This window comes from Conger conger, chromosome 13 (genome assembly GCF_963514075.1).
Source record: "Conger conger chromosome 13, fConCon1.1, whole genome shotgun sequence".
Lineage (NCBI taxonomy): Eukaryota > Metazoa > Chordata > Actinopteri > Anguilliformes > Congridae > Conger > Conger conger.
In genome coordinates, this window is record NC_083772.1 from 38,725,504 (window position 1) to 38,747,802 (window position 22,299).

The 22,299-nt window shown below is 40.7% G+C and overlaps 1 protein-coding gene across 1 annotated transcript in view; it reads left to right on the forward strand.

The window, feature by feature from the left end:
* Window positions 1-4,853: 4,853 nt before the first annotated feature.
* Window positions 4,854-22,299, forward strand: part of LOC133107865 (transcriptional regulator Erg-like) — a 47,416-nt gene continuing 29,970 nt past the window's right edge. Inside the window, exons 1-3 of the mRNA XM_061217119.1 lie at window positions 4,854-4,995; window positions 17,455-17,547; window positions 18,297-18,395. The gene's annotated coding sequence lies outside the window, so the exon portion shown is untranslated. The remainder of the gene's footprint in view (window positions 4,996-17,454; window positions 17,548-18,296; window positions 18,396-22,299) is intronic.

Consider the following 22,299-nt stretch of genomic DNA (forward strand, 5'->3'; position numbering starts at 1 on the left):
TACACATAGGGGTGGGGTCTAGGCGACGACATACAGATATCGGAGTTTATTGCCGCTCTTCGTTGTAGCCTAAGTATTTCTTCACGATCAAAAGGGTAGTGCTCTTTGAGCAGAATACTAACAACGCAAACCTATAAACCCATTTGATATTAACAACACTCTTATCACGTGAAGTTCGATTCAGTTTAATAAACACACTTTGAAAATGTGTTGGAGGTATTTATGACTGTGTAACCTCCCAATCCAATTTTAATGTCCTTCGGGCTTTATCCCCCACACATCCAACCCACGAGTATTCAGTGTAAATTGGCATCACAGTAAGCTATGGAGCACGGCGGACAGAGGTGTTGGTGTGATATTCCATTGTTGGGTCACTGGGTATGAATTCATTTGCATTTCTAGGCCGGGTCAAGGTGCATCTTTGAATGCTCGTAACAAGGTACCAAATCAGTTATACCGTTAATACCGCAGGCGCCATCGATTTGCATTGGCCAGAGGAAGCCCCTTTAAAATACACTGAGTATAATTTATATGGATCTGTCAATGTATCTAGCAATATCATCTTAATACAATGTTGTATCAACATTATGTGGTCTGCAACATAGCTCTGGACATTTTTGGTAACTTTAACCCCTTAGGTCCCACCAGCTGGCACGGGGCTGGACCACTTGTTGTCTGTTTCGCTGTTGCATACTTCTACAAAAGTAGGCTACTTGTACATAGAAATGCTCTTAACTATGTTTTTTGTATAGGCACTCACGTACAAGCTTCTCTGACCAGTAACCGTAATGCAGTTGCTAAGTATATTCTCCCCACCCATGAGCAATCAACTACAGTATAACTTCTATGCAGCAAAGAACCGACTATGTGCATGTGCAACGGTGTATAGTTTGTTAGGCTTGCACGAAACAGCGCATCATTCTTTTGCCCTTACAATGAAATAATCACATTTTCAATATGCATGCACTTTGGCCAAAACAGTTCTTGAGAAAAGGTTGATGTTTTACAACAAAACATGTATTTTGTGATGCCTATGTTTTAATATAGGACTTCCTTTGAGGACTTCAAGGAATCTCTAGTCTGAATGAATATTTCAAATATATCAAAGGAAGACACCTTTGACTCCACAATAGAAGGAATTTTCGGTGTTGTGACCACATTTTATACAGGGTGAGCATCTAAGTAAATTCTAAATAAATAGTTCAGTAAGCTTATAAATAAGGAGCCATCCTGCTTTTGAATAATAAATAGCCTGTGAAATTCTGGAATGTGTTTGACTTGTTGATGGGGGTTGGGTATACACAAACTTCAATTAATGCACCTCAATGAATATATTAGTATACAATATGTTACTTTACTTATTATGATAAGTAAGCTGATGAGTGCAAGGAAAGAGAGCTTGACAGGCAGGGGGAAGTGCAAACACTTTTTTTCAGGATAAATGTTGTATAGTTTAGTAAGCAAAATTCAGTCTTTTACACATCATGATATCATTTAGTTTCCATTTGTCCGTTTGGAGTCTGCAAATGTCCTCTTGGGAAAACTGCCTAGATATAGCCTAGAATAATTTTATTTTGGTGATATTGTTGTGGCTGTGGCTCCATTGTGTTTCTAGCAACATCTGCCACAGCCACAATAATTCGTTCAAAACCAGACAATCTTTTCAGCTTCCTCTTTCACTGTGTTTGGGCTTATGTAACTTTGCTTGAGTGATAATTAGAGCAATCCTGACTCTTGAAAAACAAACCCCAAAGGGATACCTCTCAGAAGAGAGGATTATGTCTGTCGTTAAAAATGTTCAAGAATAGTAACCATTTTATTTTGTCATTTTCAAGCTTGTGTCAAGAAAAGGGGCGATACTTAAGGGGCTAACATGTATAAATTAAAACAGGTTAAAGATTCAATATCTAGCCTAGTTTAATGTGTGTTTCTAGGGACATACACTGCATATTATGAATTTAGCAACATAGTGTCAGCCCTATAGGAACTGTTTCATAAACTATGTTCAGAAAGGACTGCACCTTGGAGGGACTTTGTGACTGTATATGGTTCAGTTGTCTTTGGGTAGGTTATTTTACCTGAATTACCTCAGGGAGTATTCAGCTGTATAAATTATGACTGTATATACTCACCTCTAGATAAGGGAGTAAGGAGATGACTTGTTTCTCGCTACTGTGTTTTCCCCCAAAGTAAGCTTTTCAAATTGGCCAGAAGACAATAAGTGTACAGTGCCAAAAATGTAAAAAATGAAAAAAATAAAAGAAAAAGGCCTAACAAGAACAGGGCACATGGATTTCCAATATCATTTACGTAATAATTAGAATTTATTTTAATTTTCTAAACACTCTATGCTGCCTCCCCCTGCTGGTAGTTCTGCACATTTGCATCTCAGCAATATGAGATGGGAAATGTAAAGGAAAACATTTGCACTTCACTTCATCTGGTATGTTACAGCTTTCTATAACCATATTTAAACAATTATAGTTCTATATATTTTTTCCAAAGTCTGTGGCATAAATTTAAAAAATTGAAATGCGACTGATTTATATTAGTTGATAAATCTTGATTAAATATCTGTATATCTCTGTATTGTACTGACCAGTCATAAAAACATGTACAAATTGCTGTTCTGTCATTACTATATTAGTAGTAACATTTATAAATGTTGACATCACTTATATTATAACTCTTGTTGTATGCAGCAAATACCTTACAATAATAAAACTGAGACTTGTGTAAGCTTGCCACCCCCCACACTGTATTTGTACATCCAAAGAAGAAAAAAGGCTTGAAAATCATATGAACACTTTGGAGTGTAATTAGGCATTGAAGAAGGAGAGGCAGCCCTGCCAAGTCAGAGGGAATGGCCTCCAGATTTCAGCCCGGTTCCTCCGTCTAGACTCCTGCCTTGCATTTTTTTTTCCAGCACCAGTTGAACACTGGCTCTTTTTCCTGAAAATTCCAAGAGCCGCTCGGCCGTTTGTCCCTTTCCCGCTTGAATTTCAGTATGGGGAGCAGACCTCACCTTGTGCGTTGGGGTATGCTACTGCCGGACCACTCCTGGTTCCTGGTTCTACTTTTGATGTCTGTTTAATGTTGAGCTTTGATGGGCTGAACGGCCTGCTTTAGTCATCATACTCTCACATTCTTATGTTGCTGTGCCAAATAGGACTGCATTGCCATGTGGACCAAAGTGGACTACTGGATAATGTGTGGACTCTTCTAGGTCTGTAGCAGGTTCAGCAAGGGTCTCATATCATGGCACAAACAGATTATCCTCAGTCAGCAACTCTCTTTCTCTCTTGCTCTGGGATTGATTGATGATGTCTGTTTACACACTTTGTTACAGGGCAAAATGTAAAACTACAGTGCTATATCTTGGATAAAAATGATTGGCTTCACTGCACAAGCACTGCGCAAATAAGAAATGTAACAATTCATAAAACATTGTTACCTATTTGTATTTGTGAAGTAACCAAACATGTTATTTCAGTGTTGTTTAATTCTTCACCTAAATGAGGTGTTTCCTTTTCTGTGACCCTCCCTCTCTCTGGCAGACTTGAAGAATGTCTGGGATCCAAGGGGACTGGGACTGCGACTGTGCTCATGGTGTAGCATTCTCAAAATGGAGGGAGAAAAGAGCAGGAGAGAGGGAAAAGAGAAAGCGAGAGACCAGCCCGCAGAAATGTAAACATGTCTGGAGCTAAAATAACCGCTTTCATTGAAAACACCCCTCTGTCACAAGAAGGCTGCATGCTACACCCAGTAAGAAATAATTAAATAAAAATAAAATGACTAGCTTGCCACTGAAAATGATTTGCTTAAAATAGGCATTGTAACAACAGCGCATACGCTGTGAGTGCATTACAATGGCGCCTTTTCCATAAGGAGTGAAGAAATTGTAGTTTACGAGGCCATTACTGGAATTGTTGAATGAAAAAGACAATGCTCTAACAAGTTGAAATGAGGTTAATGCACTTATCTTTTCTGAGATAAAACTATTGTTTATCTTCTCGTTATATCCCTCAGTTATCAGACCATAAGCCTATGGTGTGTCCAATGGCCTTAAAATAATAGGGTCAAGCCATCCCCCTTTTGCATAATATTAACCCACTGGGTACAAAATGTTAATAATGCAAAATAATGCAAAAAAGAGGAGCAAGATCCATGGAACATGCAAAAATATTGAATAAATGTTTTGGTCCGTTGGAGTGCATAGGAAATTGAGATGTTTTGTCAAACAAGCTGAAGGTAATCAATATCAATATCAGCCCCAGCGGATGAGATGCTTCATGTTAAGCAATGAAACATAAATTATAATATTATTGGAAACGCAATCAATGTTCAGTAATAAGTATTGTCAATCATGATCAATCTCACAAATACCAGTGGATAACTGACTCCTGCACTCTCTACAATAGTCTCTTTTTTACTGCACTGGTATAAGACCAACTGTCCATATTAAAACACTTTAGAAGAGCATTTCCTGTTGACTGTTACTGTGAGATAACACGTTGTGAGATAATTCACTGTGTATAAAACGCATTAATTAATTAACAGGTCTATTTTAAGACGTGCTGTACAATGCTCTTGAACAATGAAGTGAAAGCTAAACGACTGTAGATTTTGCACAGAATATTAGCCTACATTTACGCACATTATAGTACGTCACGTGCTGTTATATATATGTTTTAATTGGCCTACCACTCAGAAACAAATTGCATTCTATTTTCTGATTTGGGTGTTAACCGCCCCTCTCTCTCTCTCTCTCTCTCTCTCTCTCTCTCTCTCTCTCTCTCTCTCATACACACAGACACGCAGTGAACAGTAGAGTTTTGTATGACTGTAGTAGCATATTCCATGCAGCCTGGCGATTTGTATATAATACAGATGAATAAGATACCTATTTTACTCTATACGGTTCAGAAGCCTACATTTTAATGAAGTTCTTCCACTTTTCGGAACAAAAGTTCTTGATCGAAACAAAAAAGTAAGGTAAGTCCAATATCACAACTTTTCTGCAGTTGCGCTGCGTTATTGGCGATGGCTTTTTTTTTTGTTGGTTTTATCTGTGATTCCGCTCATTTTCCTTTACAAAAATATTTTCTTGTCAGACGACACGGGTTATTTGTAATTATTTTTGGGAGAGTCATGTATCAAAATAGTCTGGGATATTTGCTGCATGCCAGTCGTATTAAAGCGCAAGTAGGCTATGTTTTGCTCCGGGTTCTGTGATCTCTATATACTGGAAAGTAATTGTATTTTAAACTTTTGCATCTATACAACTTGTTGCATTGTCTGGTACACGCCTGATTCCTTAAAAAGTAGATCTATAACATAAGCTAATTGACGATGATGATGATGATGATGATGATGACGATTTATAGAAGTATATCGGTGATGCATATTGACGAGGATTAAAATTTCAGATGACAGAATAATGTCGGCTATTATTTTTCCAAAAATGAAGCCCGCAAAGTGATCTTATCTACCTAATCATTTGTAGCCTATAGCCTACCAATGCATTATATTTGCACGTTGTGCAAATTGCATCTAATTGTTTATATATTTTGGATCTGACTTTAAGTTTTGAATTCAAAGCGAAAGGACTCTGGATGCATGTCTAGATGCAACAGCTAACATATGAACAGTATAATATGTCTTATTCATGCTGTGGCTGAAAATCTGTACTTTAATGAAAGGTATTTAGATAAAATGTAACCACTAAATCCAAAAATTCTGACAACTTGAAACATTTGTAACATTGTATATGAAATGGGCATACAGTGTGTTACTACTCTGCAATCAACAAGGAACCAATGATAACATCCAGCTTATTACAAAGTAATTCATGTAGGACAAACATGTGCAGGTTACATTTTATTGGAATAACCCACATCTGAACTCAACTACTGCCTATGCTGCGCTCACCATCTTTAACCAAATGACCACTCTTAAACTATCTCCCTGTACTAAATATAAACTACTTATGTATTTACATAAATTACATAAAGTATGTGAGGCTCTTTAATAGTTTATACTGTATTATGCCAAGGTCACTCGGACACTATAAAGAGTCCTACAGAAACCATTACCTTTTCTTTCTTTCTTTTCTTATTAGCTTACTGGTTCCCTGCACTTAATGTGGTAATGAGAAAAGAGTTGTGTTTGGATGAGAACCTGGATTTTGGCGACCCGGGCCAGGATTTACCAAATGAAGGACAGATGGGGGCGATACGGGGTATATTTTGTGTGACCACAATATGGCACAATAAAGGTTCAGTATGTAGGCTGTTTGCTTAAACAGGGCAAAACAAAGACATGTAACACTACTGCTATGAACATTGCCTCATATGACCGTATTTGTCACACAAATGGGTGCTTTAAAGCAGTACACACACTCCTTATCTTATCCTTATTTGTCGTTTGCTTCCGTAACAACTCATTTCTGGTAGGCAGTGTTTTCCCTGAGAGTTAAAATCTCCCTGGTGATCCAAGGCCTGGTAGACAGCTGGGAAAATGGCATTCAGGCCAGAGGCTGTGAATGCAAAATAAAATAAAAACATACTCCTTCACTGAGTAAGTGGGTGGTGTCAGAAAACAGGGTTTTCTTTGGCTACTTACAATTTTCCCTTAAATTTGAATAATCTTGAAAAAAAATTCTCATATGGCATTTCTGGTGAGAATTATTGCAATTAAGACAAGAGGCTAAGATAACAGACTAAGGATTCAGGTATTCAGATTTGTCTGCAAGAAAGAAACATATCCCTAATATTCAATCTACATGCAACTAACAGTTAAAACATCAAACATCAGAAAGGGCAGAAATGGCCCTTTCTTATCAGGTTACCTGGAGCGCCTTCTATTCTAAAACCTAAACGTAGAGAGACACATAATCGATAGTTCAAATAAGGGCAACAGACATAAGGTTAACTAAGCCTAAATGTAATATAATACAAACGGAAATTGGTCATAGCAATAGTGTTTCATGACTCATAGTTTACATGACAGTACATATAGTGAGTAATGATTTATGAACTCCAACTGCAAATTATGTAAACAATTTGGAGTGTGGGGCCATTAATCACCAAATGAGACTGAGAAATGAGAAATGTTGTTAAGTAAACTATTGCTGGGAATGAGCAATATAATTTTTTTAATTGGTGCATGTCTTGTTAAAAACAATAAAATTGTACCAATACATAATAAATCTGAAAGGCATCATTAAACACAAGTAATTCTTTGTGTGGTTGTTGTGTTAAGTGTATGTACTGCTTATGAATATGGTTTGCATACATCGCGAACACACCTGTGTACAGATGCCATTTAATGTAATAATTTTAGGCATGTCTCATGCATCATTCCTGTAAACACACATGCATGTACACATGCGAACACACACACACACACACACACACACACACACACACACACACACACACACAAACATAAGTTAGGTCGGTCTCAGTTTTTGTCTCGCACCCAAGTGGCAATTTTAGTTTTGGTCTTAGTCTCCAACCTCTCCGTTGTGGTCTTGGACACAGCGGCCATAGCTCCTTCACAAGTTGTATTTACTTGGCCTTCCAGAAGAAACTTAAATCAAGCCAGTCTTCCACAGGAGCCCCTGTCTCTGGGGTGCAGTCTGGCCCAGCGCTGGCTACCCACAGGGCCTACGGCTGCAGCTCCGTCTGAGAAAACAAGCGCTCGTGGGGCTTAGCGGTCAGAGTTTTGGGGAGGAAAAATAAAACCAAAATGGGAAAGCAAACTGCCTCTTTCCTCCTCAGCAGTTGAATTTATATGTTGATGTGCTCTGTTTCTGAATGCCTTCAAACGGACTTGGTTATGTGGGGGGTGGGGGGTAAATAGGTTAGGAACCAGGCTTTTGGGGAATTCTTCAGGACAGGAGATACGGTACATTTGCCTCGGTCTCAGACAGAGCTCCAGTGCTATAAGGAGGCCCTGTGTCTTGGGCTTTATATAGAATAGAACACATCTGTCTGTACATATAGTACCATATCAGCAAACCTGAACCACAGGTTTCGGCTCTGAATTGTCGCAGTACTTTTTGATTCCTGTGGGCAATTTAACAACATTTCCTAACTTTGCTCTAATCCTTCTGGTTCGTGACTAGCCACAGTGCATGTTCTAACATTGCCACAGTGTTTAGATCAGTGTAATAAAAATTCAGTGCCAGTTTAATCTATTCATATTCAAGCTCTGTGACACTAACAAAATGTATATTTATAGGAAGTGATACTGTCAGGTACTGTCAGTCACAAAAGTAATATAATACACTCTCAGAAATAACGTGACAGTGGAGGTACATGTTTGTTCTTCAAGGATCAAATAAAAAAAAGTACAGTAATGTTCTCTTTGGGAACAAAATTAGTATGTTTTCCCAGGCACTTTTCATACCTTTGTTTCTAAGAGTGTATAATATAATATAATATAATATAATATAATATAGTATGTAGGCGGCCATCTTATGAAAAGGCCCATAGACTGCAATGCAGACGTCCATATTGTGAATGAGTGGGGAGTGCTGAAGCCAGTGTTTGGCCCGCTGGGAGCAGGGGGCCTGGCTGCCTAATTTGAACCCTGTGTGCGTGGGGAGGTGCCGGGGCATCTGTGGGGATGGGGGGCTCGAGACGAAGGCGGGGGGCCCAGAAGTCTTGTTATTGTTCTCAGCACCACACTTTCATAGCCCAGAGACTGCTAATGAAACCAGCCTGTAAATCTCCCGTTATAGGCGACATAAACTAATTTTAGATTTCTCACTCACCGCCGAGGCGCTGGCCGATTCGTGTCTGCACTGGAGAGGCGTGAGCTGAATGTCTTTTATTTATTTTTTGTTAAGGGGGGCTTTTACTGTATGCAGGATGTGGTAAAGTTTGAAAGTTTGAGTTTACAGGCCACACTCTGGCCGAAAGTGGAGTTTTATTGTGTGTAATACCCACCCCCCTCATGGATGAATAATGGCCTGTTCGTCTCACTATCAAAAATGAAATATACCCTCTCTTTCCACGTGTTGTCACGTGTGATAGCCGGGGATTCTGTTTACTCAAAGGTGTTTGTGGTGTGGGCCCACCCACCAGCCACAAGGGGACCAGTTCTCACATTTTAATAATAATAATAGCAATAACAATATTATATATACTGTATGGTTTCTGTTCTGCTGGGATTTACTCTGACATACTTGTTTAATGCAGTCATGACATAATGTGTGGACCACATACACTTCAAGCCACCTGCAACGATCTTTTGAAAAAAGCACTCATGTGCTCTGCTCAGGTCTGGGGACTGTGGTTTGTGGATGAGGGCTAGCGTTAATGTGAATGGTGAAGATGGGGTGACATTCTCCCTTCCTGTTTGAACTTAATGAATTAATGAATTTAAATGGACTTAAACTGGTAGATTCATGTCTCTGGTGATGTCATTGTGAGAATGTGGCCGTACATGTTCATAATTGTGCCATTTGCTGTAATAAATATGAATTGACTCATATAAAACATTTTATTGCCTTAAAATGTACTATGCATGGCTATGTTTTTCGTGATTGACTGGCTGGTTCTGTAGCATTCTGGTCTTCGGGGCTGATTTATTTAGAAATGATAGATTGTTCTTGAAAGTGACAGAAAGGGTTCATCTATAATTAAGCTACTGAGTAGCAGTCATTTAAGGCATTTGGCATGACCAGAGGCCTGTGTCACGAAGCAGGATTACTAAATTAGCTGGATAACTGCACTGAGTAATACCCGGAACAGCTCTTTTTACTGCAGTCTATGCTGCAGATTTGGAAGGGTTCAGGGTTATCTAGCTAAGGCAGTAATCCAGGAGCCTGTTCCACAAAACATGATTACTGAGTTAGCCGGCTAACTGCGAGTAAAACCTGAATGCCCTCCAAATCTGGAACATGGACTGAAGTTAAAATAACTTTTTTTCCGGGCTTTACTCAGTGCAATTATCTGGCTAACTCAGTAATCCTGGGGGGGTATTTCACAAAGCAGGGCTACAGAGTTAGCTGGATAGCTGTGCTAGTTAAAAACCCAGAGCAACTCTCTTTAGTTCAGTCCATGCTCCATATTTGGGAGGGTTCCAGGTTTTACTCTGTGCAGTTATCTGGCTAACTCAGTAATCCTGCCTCGCAGAACAGGCCCCTGGTTCAGGCCCCAGAAGTCCCCAGTAGCCACGCACAGCTGAATACACACTCCCAGAAAGGCTGGGTGAGTTTAAGCTCACCAGGGTTCCTCACTGGGTCATTGCTCCATTAGCTCCTCACAATGATGTGTCAGACAACCTCAGGCTGACACCTGTCAATCAATTAGTGAGAGATACACTTCTGCGTTGATCAGCTCGCTCTGCTGTACTGGATTTGCTGCAGTACGGAGGTGATTTAGTCCTAAGACTGTGCATGATTCTGCTGCAGTGCCACTTGTCTGTATTGTGAGCTGCAGTGGCAAATGGACACATTGAGCCAAACCAGAGAAGAATTAAAGGACATAATTTGGGTAGAAAAAATAAAAGAGTTGAAGTATTGAAAATATAGATTGTAATTTTAACAGACTGATCCTACAGTATGTTGGGAGCAGACAGCACCTGAAGCTAATCACTGCTTTACTCTGCTGGGGAGGTCTCAGATGGAAAAACGTTTATATCTTTTATAGGCCAATCTCGAGTACATGTTTTAGTGTATGTTTCCTTGGCAACGGCTGCAGAGGGACGATCATGTTCGTTCTGGGCTCTGAAGTGCTGGGAGCAACTCGGAATTCAACAAGTCGAGCAGTGCCAAACTTGATATCTCCCTAAACGAAGAGTCAGATTTATTGGGTTTCATCATTGGTGTAAATGTGTGTAAAATGGGTTTAAGACATTATCTGGGAGACCAATGCATGATTTTTCTCTGGTGAAAGTGTTCTGTTAGCCAGAGTTTGTATTTTAATGTTGATAAATGATTAGATATCTGGCAGAAACCGAATGTCAGTGGATAGCTTCCAAAAACGTTTCCATTCCTTTGGCAGCATTTTCAATGCAAGTAATTGGTTTTAATCATATTCAGAATAAAATAAACTCTAAGCAGATAATCCTTCTAATGCTCTTGATGGACTGTTCTGGATGGGACTGCTTACTTACACCCTATATTAATATTTTCAATCGACTGATTTGCAGTGGCTACAGTTTTGTCTTGTGCCTCTAGAGCACAGTTGGCTCTTTCAACCACACTTGCTGCTGTTGATGGTATTGAGTTCCACACAAGCATTGCCTTAAATACTGCCATTCTAGAGTACGTTTTTTGGAATGTTATTTAAAAAGTCAGAGTTCTTTGCATTAGACTGTTCAATTGAAAGCATTCTTACACTTTAAAGGGTTAAATATCAGCAAGTTCATAGTCACTGTTTGTCTTAGTTGCTGAAGTTACTAAGTGTGCCCCAATAACAACCCTCAAAGTAATTTCTAGCCTTGGTAGCCATAATAATTGGTAATTTGGCATTACCCAGGATTTTTATACATTAGCATCATGATTAGAAATGCTTTAAACTGTATAAACTTGTTTATAAACACTTAATATTTCATTATATGATATGCATACTTATATAAGCAGATAATCATTAGTGAATTGCATTGAAAAGTTAAATTTTTCAATGAAAATGGAAATCTCATTGGGGGGGGGGGGGGGATTGTTTTGTTATTCAAATATCGTGGTCACTTCTAGAACACTTAGGATATAGAAAAACCTTCCCAAAATACCTTCACAGGGTTAATTCATGGACCTTGTGTATAATTTGGAATACTGCTCCAAAAATATCCCATTCCTAGAATGCAACTGAAACACTCTCCATTTCTGCCTCTCTTCCAGTAGAGAAGTGTTTTTTTATTTTACTTGACAAAGCCGTCACTGTTTCAATGTGGCGAAGATAAACGTGGACCTTGAGCCAGAATTTCCTGGTCTGCCTGAACTCCCCTGGCTCTGGTGGCTGCTGGTTTCATCTTTCCAGTGGGCCTTATTAACTGAAACAGCTTGAGCTGGGCCCTGAGACTGCTCAGCTCTCGATGGAGAGAGGAGGTGAAACACGGCGGGCTCGCTCCAGTCACTTATTTAACCCATCCTCGTCTCCCGCGTCCACTCCTGACCTGGAAATCGATCAAGACCCGCCATCTTTAAGGACTTTCCAATCCTTTAGATTCTCTTCTGCGGCTTGAGGAGGCTGCCAGAGGACGCTTCCGTGAAGACACACGAGTGCCGTAAAAACGATGGGCCTGTGGATCCACCTCTCCCCATCTGCCACGTCTATAATAGATGTGGCTTCACACTGACGCTTGGCTGAAGAGGGACATTCTGTCTGTGTAATACATGGTTCCTCCATTCCTCCATCCTCGCGTCCTCCTTTCCTTGTGTCCTGCATTGGGTGGAGCTCGGACAGGATGGGGGAAGGTTTGGAAAGGGCCCAGTGAGTGGCTCTGTAGTGTAGTGGTTAAGGTACATGACTGGGACCCACAAGATTGGTGGTTCGATCCCCGGTGTAGCCACAATCCGCACAGCCGTTGAGCCCTTGAGCAAGGCCCTTAACCCTGCATTGCACCCGGGGAGGATCGTCTTCTGCTTAGTCTAATCAACTGTATGTCGCTCTGGATAAGAGCGTCTGCAATTGAAATGTAAACGTAAAAGTGAAAGACCATGGCTTCACGTGGAAGAACCCACAGAAGCCATGCTGGCTATATATACAAGCTTTGGCTTTGAAGGCCATAGTATACCTTGCACACAAGGCAATAGAAAGGACCTAAGTGCTCAGTGTGCGTGGGTTAATCGCTGTTTCCCTATGTGGTGGGAAAGGGGCTGCAGTGCATCCTCAGATGGGTGCTGCATACGGGCGGTGGATATGTCAGCTTTTACACTTCCCTGTAAAGCACTTCCCTAAAGGGGCCGTGTTCAAGTTCTACCCTCCTCTGTGTCAATCCATATTTTATTATCCTTGGTCACTATTTTTTTTAATCTGTTCTGAATCCTAGCCAGCCACATTTTCCTTGTAAGATTAAATATAAAATGTATACATTAAATCAAGGTCCTAACTCACTGTGGTCGTTAAAATACCATGACACATTTATAAATAGTAAGTATGGTAACCCACTGTTCTTGTCAAATTCTCATAAACCTGTACTTCTGACTACATCATCAATCCCCCAATCTGATTGGCTACATTGTTTTCCTGTAAAGTGCCTTTGTGACAGTGTCTCATAAGTAAAACTAAATGGAATTTAACTGAAAGTTTACTGGAAGTTACGCTGTGTATATACGTATATAGGATTGCTTCGCAAATGTGTTTGAGTGGGTGGATCACAGCTATGATCTGTCTTTAGTAACAAAACTCAAAACACATACAGTGCATCCGGAAAGTATTCACAGTGCTTCACTTTTCTCACATTTTGTTATGTTACAGCCTTATTCCAAAATGGAATAAATTCATTTTTTTCCTCAAAATTCTACACAAAACACCCCATAATGACAACATGAAAAAAGTTTAGAAATTTTTGCAAATGTATTAAAAATAAAAAACTAAGAAATCACATGTACATAAGTATTCACAGCCTTTGCTCAATACCTTGTTGATGCACCTTTGGCAGCAATTACAGCCTCAAGTCTTTTTGAATATGATGCCACAAGCTTGGCACACCTATCTTTCGGCAGTTTCGCCCATTCCTCTTTGCAGCACCTCTCAAGCTGGGGAGCGTCGGTGCACAGCCATTTTCAGATCTCTCCAGAGATGTTCAATCGGATTCAAGTCTGGGCTCTGGCTGGGCCACTCAAGGACATTCACAGAGTTGTCCTGAAGCCACTCCTTTGATATCTTGGCTGTGTGCTTAGGGTCGTTGTCCTGCTGAAAGATGAACCGTCGCCCCAGTCTGAGGTCAAGAGCACTCTGGAGCAGGTTTTCATCCAGGATGTCTCTGTACATTGCTGCATTCATCTTTCCCTCAATCCTGACTAGTCTCCCAGTTCCTGCCTCTGAAAAACATCCCCACAGCATGATGCTGCCACCACCATGCTTCACTGTAGGGATGGTATTGGCCAGGTGATGAGCGGTGCCTGGTTTCCTCCAAACATGACGCCTGGCATTCACGCCAAAGAGTTCAATCTTTGTCTCATCACACCAGAGAATTTTATTTCTCATGGTCTGTGAGGTGCCTTCAAGTGCCTTTTGACAAACTCCAGGCAGGCTGCCATGTGCCTTTTACTAAGGAGTGGCTTCCATCTGGCCACTCTACCATACAGGCCTGATTGGTGGATTGCTGCAGAGATGGTTGTCCTTCTGGGAGGTTCTCCTCTCTCCACTGAGGAACGCTGGAGCTCTGACAGAGTGACCATCGGGTTCTTGGTCACCTCCCTGACTAAGGCCCTTCTCCCCCGATTGTTCAGTTTAGACGGGCGGCCAGCTCTAGGAAGAGTCCTGGTGGTTCCAAACTTCTTCCATTTACGGATGATGGAGGCCACTGTGCTCATTGGGACCTTCAAAGCAGCAGAACTTTTTCTGTACCCTTCCCCAGATTTGTGCCTCAAGACAATCCTGTCTCGGAGGTCTACAGACAATTCCTTTGACTTCATGCTTAGTTTGTGCTCCGACATGCACTGTCAACTGTGGGACCTTATATAGACAGGTGTGTGCCTTTCCAAATCATGTCCAATCAACTGAATTTACCACAGGTGGACTCCAATTAAGCTGTAGAAACATCTCAAGGTTGATCAGTGGAAACAAGATGCACCTGAGCTCAATTTTGAGGCTGTGAATACTTATGTACATGTGATTTCTTTGTTTTTTATTTTTAATAAATTTGCAAAAATTTCATGTTGTCATTATGGGGTGTTGTGTGTAGAATTTTGAGGAAAAAAATGAATTTATTCCATTTTGGAATAAGGCTGTAACAAAACAAAATGTGCACAAAACACACCAGGATATAAACATGCATGCAAAATCTTATCACTGAAATAATGTAAAAATAAATCCTTGGTTCAATTCCTTAGCTTATGTGGCTAGTCGTAACATAGTTGAAGTATGTAAAATAGAACGTACTTAATGTACATATTTTAATGTATTTATCTCTCAGAAAATATATATATTTTTTCTGTGACCTGAAGTGTTCTTGCACCAGAAAATCACCTTTTAAGTGAATCTTAATTGTAGCACTTACTCAAACCACCACTTCTTTCTCCCCTGACAGATGAACAGGCCTGTTTTTCTTTGGTGAAGTTTTATTTTTGTTAAGAAAATAGGATCATGACAACCCCCTCGACTGAAATTACATGCCACTTTTTTGGCACCGCTCATGTTGGGAGGGGGGTGTGTGAATACCTGACCGATGAACTAATATATATATAATGATTTTTCTAGGAATAAACTAAAAGGGAAAAAAAAAAACTATGTAGACCGCAAAAGTCCCGCGACCCCCAATTATTTATCATTTTGCAAAGTGCAATTACAATTTTCCACGACAGACATACGCTGAAACCTAGAAGTAGATTGTGTGATCCAATGAGAATAAAGTGGAGCTCTTTGGCCTGAAAGCAAGGTGCTGTGGTGTCTCTGCTGTCCATGCTGGTGACAGCATCTCTCTATGGGGTTGCCTGTTCAGCAGTAGGGCATGGGGAGTTTGCGATCATTAAGGACAAAATGGCTGAAGCCGAAAGCAAGTATTTCATTCAGGTGTACCTGTTTCAGTCTGCAAGTGATCTGTGTTGAGCCTGAAGATAGGCTCAGGACAGTGACAGTGAAAAACTACAAAGGAAAATGGCTCATTAAAGCTCATACTTAAATCCCATTGTAAATCTATGGTTCGGCCTCAATATCTTTGTCCATCTAGCTTGGCAGAGCTGGATCAGATTTGCATCAATGAATGGGTAAAACGTCCAAAATGTAAATGCACAAGAAGACTAGAACTAATTGCTGGCAAAGGCCTATCTGCAAAGAAGAGATGAATAATTTTGTGAATGAGAATTGTAAGTCTTTAATAAATGTTTTTAATAAAATCATTAATGTTTTGAATTTATTGTGTTAGGGAAGGGGGGGGGGTATTTAAGTGCTTTAAAATCTTAAGGTGTAACAGTGCAGAGTGTAAACAATTATAAATATATGAAATTATAAATATATAAAAATGTATATATTCAAAGCACTATATATACTGTACACACATATATGCATACGCACACACATACACACACACAAATAATGTAAGTGTAGATAATAAACAATACTACACTACTTGAATGCCTTTTCCCACAGTACTGTAGCCATTTTCTAACAGTCTGCTGCCTCGCTTAACAAAGTGTAAGTAATAGACAGTGAATCATCATAGCTTTTGCAGAGGCTATGCTTAACATGCTAATGTTAGTAATGATTGTATACTCAGCTTCAATGTGTGACGGGGACAGCTGTCTGTTTGGGGATGGCTCCAGATGTTGAAAGACAAGACTCTGAGAACCATACATACTTAAGACCTGGGTGGCTCAACTTTATGGCTAATATTTGTTACTTGATTACATTTCCAGACAAAATCATGCAAGACCATGTTTTGTTATTTTGTTTATTTATGGGAAAAATATTCCCCTCCTTGTCAGTGAAAGGCGCTGTTGAGCTTCGGTTCCAAAGGTAAACACTTCTTGTGGGGTACAGAGTGTGTCTCTGTGTTTCTCACTGGCTTCACTTTCCTCAGGAGCCAATGGGAGCTCGTCCAATAAGTGGTGTCAGCAGAAGTATTCACACAGAGCAGTCTCAGCTACTGTGTGACTGGGAATCAGTCTAAAACAGATGGCCATGTACACACATACACAATACTTTCACTTTTTCACAGGCATTCATGCATACACACACATACACATCTATAACTGTACACCAGTACACCACTATTACATATGCTACACTCTGTCTCGCTCTTGCTCTCTCACACACACACACACGGGTGCATGAAAGTACACTACCAAAGTATGAGCATACACATTCATGAGCGCATATGCAAGCGCACACATACAGTACATTATGTTCCCTCTCTCAAACATACAACACACACATACACACACATTATGCTCCCTCTCTCAAACATACAACACACACATACACACACACATTATGCTCTCTCTCTCTCAAACATACAACACACACATACACACACATTATGCTCTCTCTCTCAAACATACAACACACACATACAGTAGTTGTACAAAAATGAAATTAAAGAAAATAAAAAAATGTATTTCATTAGGATATTAGCACAATATAAGGTTGCGGTGGCGGGTTTGATTCCCAGGTCGGATGTGGTTATTGTCCCATTGAGCAACATACTTCACCAGAAGTGATTCAGTAAAATGCCCAGCCCTTTAAATACATTGTGTGTGATGTTAGCCAATCTAGATAAGAGCGTCTACCAAATGCTAAAATGTAATGCTAATTTGTCTTGTGTTTTCCTCTAAAGGTAGAGTAAAGAGAAGAGACTAGCCTCGTCTGTCGCCCATGTCTGCTTGGGGACATGATTCAGACTGGAGCAGACTTTGCAGACACCACCAAGGTCAGTACTAACTTTGACAAAAGCCTGATATGCCACTGAAAGCTTTTGGCAATGTATGGCACTGAAACTGTGACTACACTTCTGAGTGTAGCTGCAGTTGATTTATAAGAGAAAAGAGCACGGGATGGACTGAGAACATTTGCTGCCTCTCTGGTTGCCAGGTGCTCCTTTTTATGCGGCTTAAAGGGAATTGTGGGTAAATTCCTAGTGGTCTTCCCCTGAGTGTGATAGGGTGAACACATATGCATTTTTAGGTATCATGTCATCTCCATTTTTCACTAGAGTCTGCTTTTTCACAATGCATGATCCTTCTATTGATTGATTGATGAAGCATAAATAGAGCATAAATATCTTTATTTTAGGGTGTTTGTTAACTTGCTGGTTACTGTGTGTGTGTGCATGCCTGTGTGTAGCGTGTGTGTGTGCATGCCTGTGTGTAGCGTATGTGTGTGTGTGTGTGCAACATGTGCATGCCTCTGTGTGTGTGTGTGTGTGTGTGCGTGTGCGTGTGTGCAATTTCTGGCTACCGGTGGTCCATTTATGACAGTGTAGTCTCAGAAGGGCCTTTTGAATCCAGTCTTCATTTGCCTCTCAATCGCATCACAATCTTCTCTTCTTTGCTGGAAAGTGACACCTCTTGTATAAGTGCTCTTGCTTTAATCCAAGACTAATATACTAACTGCAACAACAGAGCAGTTCCAGGCCCTGGCGGAGTGCTGATCCTTGCATACCTTGCCTTTCTTATGCAGAAGAAAAGAGCAAAAGCATCAGAGCTGCTGGCATGGTGAACGGGTTCAGCCTGGTGAAGATGGCCTCCCCTCTGTAAGCGCAAAGGAAATGACAAAGGGGTGAGTGGGATCATAAGAGCGGGATGCAAAGGGATTTATAGTTGGGGAGGGGTGGTGACTTTTCAGTTTACAGAGAGTGTCTTTTGGGGTTAGTGTGCCTGTTTCTTGCATTGTCCGCCCTGTGCCAGTACCTGGGAAGGGTCTCGGCTTTCAGTGTTACTTCTACTGTACATCGGGCTGTAAGGAAGTTCAGTTGGGGCGCCCCAAAGCTCCTCATGAGCTTGAAGTCCTGTGCGTGTAAACATGGCTAAAATACCTGTAGATAGACTGAGAACATTGGGTGCTAAATGCAAGTTAGCATTGAGTGCTTTTCTTCTGGATTTGTTACTGACTCCATCAAAGTACTGATGTATCTAACACACCTACAATGTATTTGGTACTTTCAAATCTAACAGCAGCTACATTATTGCTGAAAGGATGAACACAATGACAGTATTTGCTTGGACTCTCCAATCAGCTTTCATGCATGGCCGCAGCTAGAAATCTTATAAATAGGCTTGAAAACTATCAATATTACTGTAACAAAAGAAAAGAAAAGGTGTAAGTACTGATGCTTCTGGAATGAACCGCCTAAAGTTCCCCTCAAGTGTTTTACATTTGAAGAAAAAAAAAATGGCAGAGAAGTTTGAAAAGGGGTACAAACGGCACCCCAGAGAATGGAGACTATTAGTGGGGATCCAGTGATTTACGAAGCTAGGAAAGTGGGATCAAAGCAAAGGCTTCCTTCATCTTTCCCTTGGTCAAATAGAGGGAAAATGGGAATAATATTTGCGGATGGTGTCATCATTATGGATGTTTCCGGGAGTTTGAGATCTGTAAAGAATAGTTTGCAGCTACCGGAAATACCTCTCAATAAAGCAGGCAGTAATTCTGCCCAGGATTCAGATTTAATATTGACGTTGCTGTTGCTTTCTCGGTAAGTCTTTGCACTTCTGTGCCTCAGTGTTTTCTTAGCTTGAAATATTTTTTCAGAAGTATTTTTGTTGGGTCTCATATATTTACTGGTTTCTTTTTCTTTCTTTCTTTTTTTTTTAACCAGTGTTTACAATGCATTTTACAAGCGGGCCCAGAGTTGGCACTGCCGTTCCTTTATTACAGCACTTAGAACAGCACTCGGGTTGTAAGGACGTGCTGTCCTTTGGAAAGGTGTGACCTCGTCATAAAATAGTGAGCTGAATAAAATACTGGAACATAAATCTACGTTTCTCTTTGAGTATGGTTTTTAGTCATAATTCACCTCAAGTCATAATTTAATGTGTCCCTAAATGTTCCAGGTTAAATTTTATTCAGTGGAATCTATTAAGTGTTACACTCGCAAATAAATTAGCCATATACATCTTAGATTCATAACATTCATTAGTTTTCATAACAACAACAATAGACAGCCTCAAATTAGCTCCAGTCATCCAATAAAAATGTGGACACACTAGCTATCTTACTATCCCAATTCATTTGGTCAGTGTGGTGCTAGTGTTGTGGAATTCAATAACAAGCAAAAAAGTGAACTTGCAGTCCAGAGGGTGATGTGAGAAAACCTAGATGCAGTCCCCATTAGTTCCCTTGGCTGGGGACCTTAGCGTTTGATTCAGAAATCATTAAGTCATTGATTCATTAATCATTTATCTGCAATGATAGGAAACTGACAGTTTTATTCTCTCTTGAAGTTTGAATTTGGTCAAATTCAAGACAATTGTTGATTCGTAGTACCTCTTATATTTGCTGTGGATGGTTAGGGCTGAGGTCTGAAGCCCATTTGCAGACGTATTGCTTTTTAACAAGCCTCTGCTGACAGTGTATTCTCCCACAGTGAGGCCAGAGTTTGCACAGGCACAATGCGGTCTGTCCCATAACGAGGTTCTGGGTCAAACGTGTGGGCTGACTGTGGTTTCGTGACGTCTCTCATGCCTGAAATCTCCCGCAGCTTAATCTGTTACACCTCCTCAGAGGGAGAGAGGGAGAGTAGGAGAGTGGGAGAGAGGGAGTAGGAGAGAGGAAGAGAGAGAGGGGCTTTGCCTCGCTGTGACAGCACCCACTCGTTCTCCGACCACAGCTCTTCCCACACTGTGATTAAATAGCCTTTACTCAGCCAGCCCGGGCCCAACCAAAGCCCGTCTCCAGTCTCCAGACGCTGTGTTTAAGTGCTCACAATTCCTCCCACCACCAATTCGGGCCAACCGCTTTGCTCCTCCGCGCATTCCAAGAAATCTGGCATTTAGGAATTTTACTGGGGCCAAACGATACGTTTTCATATCTTTCTTTTTTCTGTTGGGTATTTTAGCTCTTCGCCCGGTTTTGTATTCAAGCTTGTCGTCCAATCGCATTCCTCTGTATTTTGACCAGGCTTTCTTTCGTCTCTCTCTCTGGTGTCACCAACTCTCTGGCTCACAGAAACCCTTATGTGGCCGCAGCAGAAGATGTGCTCTTCACAGCAGAGAGGGTTATTTTCGGCATTCAATTTGGAGAAATACCGTTCCAGCCAGAATGGAATATTTAAAGTGACAACTGTAGTGTTTTCATACGTTTGCACTTGAATTATGGAGTCATTTTCGGGATAATTTACTGTGCAAGCTTTCCACTTCATGGGTGCCGCAGAACACTTATAAATCCCTTTGGACAGAATAAGCAACACATTAAAGAAAAAAACCAAATGCCTTGCTGTTTATTTCCAGTGTTCCAATGACTGATGCGTATGTCATCTGTGTCAACCAGGAACACTGTGGATTAACACAGTGAGATAGATTAAGTGCTTGGAGTTTGGCATGGAACAGAGAAAAAATTGTGGCACTTCTTGAGCTAGGAGTTGGCCAAATTCAAGAGCTAATTTGTTACTTGCCAAATCATCAAAGAAGAGACGCCAACAAGACCTCTCCTGTTGTGAAATTCTGTCCATTTTTACACAGTAATTCTTACTCAGTTTTTTAAAGTGATGAAAATGGTTTCATTTCATAAGAGTTTGTGTCACTGTGTATAACATTTTAACTTTATTAATAATCATCCATAAGCATTGAAAGATAAAACAACAGCATCAATTGTCAACCGTTTTTAACAGTTTATGGCAGACAACCATGGACAGATACATTTAAGCATAGATTTCTGTAAAACTAATATCCACTGCAATGTATCACATCATTTATTGCATATGCTAATTTCCAGTGCTCTTGGAAACATCTGTCGCTGGGCTTATGTTGTCAGGAAGAGTACTACAGCAAGAAGTTTATCCTCACTAGTCGGCCTTGGTAATGTAATTATGCTAATGTGTTGCTGAGTAGAAAACCAGGGTTCAGCTCCCATATCCAGCAAGTAATCTCTTCCCTTCCTTAAACCCACACTCTCACCACAGTACAGTTTCACATTTTACAACCCATCGTTTACTTGAACTGGTTGTAAGGTTCTGCTGCACACATGCACAAGGTTTTCTAAGATTATCTAAAGAACACTGCCACTCAATGGGAATGACTAGTGAGGGTTAATTATATACGATAGGGTAAACACATTTCTGTACTGTAGCCTACAGTAGACTGCTTGATGAGGTACTACAGACTGTCGGACTGCCATACGCTTCTGAATTAAATGCTTGAGGCAGCTGTACTGTTGCAGGCAAACGGACACAGAGTAATGACTTGGCTACCTGTCAGACACTGTCTGGGCTCACCTGTTTTATCAGGCTCCCAGGTCCAGTATGTGGTTTCTCTGGAAGGAGAGCTCAGGAGACTCCTCTTCATGCCTGAGGCTCAGAGGTCTTCTTTGGGAGAACACAAGGCCCATCTGCATCACACTCTCACCACACGTAGTGCTGCCCTCTGGTGGTGGGAGCAGCATTTGCATGGTACATCCTGATTGGACATGCGGGGGAGTTAGCTAGGCCTAGGCAGAATGGTTAGCCTTCTCTGGTGATCCTTGTAGT